Below are 2,722 nucleotides of genomic sequence, written 5' to 3' on the forward strand. Positions count from 1 at the left end.
CTCCATCTCACAACCCCAAAATCACAACCCTGAGATTACAACCTGAGCTGAAACCAAGAGCCAGTAGCTTAACCTACTGAGCTACCCAGGTGCTCCTTCCTTTAGTATTTCTTGTAGTACATGTTTGCTTATGGTGAATTCTCTTTCATTTGAAAATATCTTTATTTAACCTTGACCCTTTTTTAAAAAAATAATATAAGTGCTTTATCAATAATCACAGATCATCCTTGTGGGCCAAGTGGTCAACCAGGCATGCAGGACCCAGCCACAAGTTGAGCTCAGCCTCTGAGCCTCTTGCTCTTACTCCAATAGGGTGAGCATGTGGCCTTACACATAGTGCATTTCACGTTGCAGATGATGGAGCATTTCACGTCATCCATGAACTCCAAACACATGTGTGCATTGTCCCTGCAAGCTGGTCCTGCCCATCACCTTGGTAACCCTGGCCAGCTTGATGGGCTGCACACAGCTTGTGTCCATGATGGCTGCTCAGCAGCAGTCACGTGGAAAGCTAACCTTGATTCTTTTTTTTTTTTTTAAGATTTTATTTATTTATTTATTCATAAGAGACAGAGAGAGAGAGAGAGAGAGAGGCAGAGGGAGAAGCAGGCTCCCCACTGAGCAGGGAGCCCGATGCGGGACTCAATCCCAGGAGTCTGGGATCATGACCTGAGCCGAAGGCAGACGCTTAACCATCTGAGCCACCCAGGTGCCCCTAACCTTGATTCTTGTAGGACATTTTCACTGTAGTGAATTCTGGGTTGACAGTTTTTTTCTTTCTCTACTTTAAAGATATTCTACTCTTCCAACTTCCATGGTTTTTAATGGGAAATGAAATCTAAATTGAATTGTTGTTCCCTTTATGTAATGTACTATTTTTCTTTTGCTGCCTTCAAGATTTACTCTTTATTTTTGACTTTCCACAGTTTGACTATGATGCATTTTTTTATTTTTTTATTTTTTAAAAGATTTTATTTATTTATTTGACAGAGAGAGAGACAGCAAGAGAGGGAACACAAGCAGGGGGAGTGGAGAGGGAGAAGCAGGCTTCCTGCTGAGCAGGGAGCCTGATGAGGGGCTTGATCCCAGGACCCTGGGATCATGACCTGAGCCGAAGGCAGATGCCCAATGACTGAGCCACCCAGGCGCCCCTATTTTTTTTTTTTTTTTTTTTTTTTTTTTTTTTTGCTCTCTGTTCTTCACCTTGGCAAATTTCTATTGCTCCATTTTCAAGTCCACTTACTATTTCCTTTGTCATCTTCACTGGATATTAAGTCCATTGATTTCTGATATTGTACTTTTCAGTACTAAAGTTTCAACTTAGATTTTTTTTCCTTTTTCTAACCACTTAGGTTTTTTAAAAAATCATTTTTCTCTCTCTGCTGAGATTTCCTATCTTTTCATTCATCATGGGCATATTTTCTTTTACTTCATTGAGGATATTTATAGTTGCCATTTTTATGAGACTGACGCGCTGCCCACTGCGCTAAGAAGGCACCTATAGTTGCCATTTTTAAATCCTTGTGTGCTAGTTCTAATATCTGGGTCATCTCAGGGTCATTTTCAGATTTTCTTTTCTCTCAAGAATGTGTTCCAAATTCATGACTTTTTGTATGTCAGATAAATTTGGGTTGTATCCTGGTCATTGTAAATGTTTATGAAATTCTTGATTCTGGTTTTTTGTTTGTTTTTTTTTTTTTCCCTCTGATAAGAACAACTAACTGTTTCTTGGGTAGCAGTACCTGTGTTCCTGTGTCTGTTCAAATATTTTTTCTTTAACTGAATTGCTATCAGTCTGTTCTGTAAATGTATGGTACGAGGGACCACTGAGAGATATGGGTAGTCAGAATTTGGGATCCTCTTTGGCTCTTTCCCTTCTGTGATTCCTCCACTCTCTTCAGCAGCCACAATTTCTCTGGCTTCAGTTTCCTGGTTTCCCAACCCAGAGAGATTCCAGTTTTTCCACAAACGCCCTGCCACCTCACTGCACTTGTCCCCAGGGGAAAAGCCACAAAAATGAGAACTTACTTTGGAAAGAAACTCCCTTCCTCTGAGAGTGTACTTCCATGAAGAGTCTGTCTGCTTCTGTTGATTCTCTGCTGCCTCACGTAGCTACAGTTTTTGCTACTTGTCCAGATTTTTAGTTGATTTTTATAGGAGAGACAGTCTGGTAAGATCTTACTCTGTCATTACTAGAAGCAGAAACCCCAAGATACTTTAAAGAGCAAATATCATGTCACTCCTTTGCTGAAATCTCAGAAACATCTTCTCATTGCCCGTGGAACTAAGTCCAAAGTCCTTAGTGTGACCTTCAGTGAGTCTCCTGAGCAGAAAACAGAAGGCACCCTCAGCTGGAATTTAAAGACAGTTTAATAAAGAGACTGTTTACAGAAGTTAAAGGAACAAAAAGGGAGATTAAGGCACTTGGGACTAGCAAAAGTGGGAAGTCATTGTGACTGCTAGGCTTTAATGGGCAGAGTGAACAAAGGGTGTTACCAAAACTAATAAAATTGGGGCCATAGAAGTGGGGCCACCCAACAGGAACTGTTGTTATAAGATACAGCAATTGCCAGAACCTCAGCACCCAAGCAGGGTGAGAGTAGAATAAATATCATGCCTTCTCTCCCCTATGTTCTCTGATCTCCTACTCATGCTGCTGTTGCCCAGACCCAGCTGGAAGTCAGAGGGCTATGTAGCCCAGGTGATGCAGTTTTTAGTGTTC

At 41.2% G+C, this 2,722-nt stretch overlaps 1 pseudogene; it reads right to left on the reverse strand.

Annotated features, from left to right (window-relative positions):
• Window positions 1-207: 207 nt before the first annotated feature.
• LOC118523225 (small ribosomal subunit protein eS28 pseudogene) lies at window positions 208-488 on the reverse strand (annotated as a pseudogene).
• Between the last annotated feature and the right edge of the window lie 2,234 nt (window positions 489-2,722).

The sequence above is a fragment of the Halichoerus grypus genome, chromosome 3 (genome assembly GCF_964656455.1).
Source record: "Halichoerus grypus chromosome 3, mHalGry1.hap1.1, whole genome shotgun sequence".
NCBI classification, from domain to species: domain Eukaryota; kingdom Metazoa; phylum Chordata; class Mammalia; order Carnivora; family Phocidae; genus Halichoerus; species Halichoerus grypus.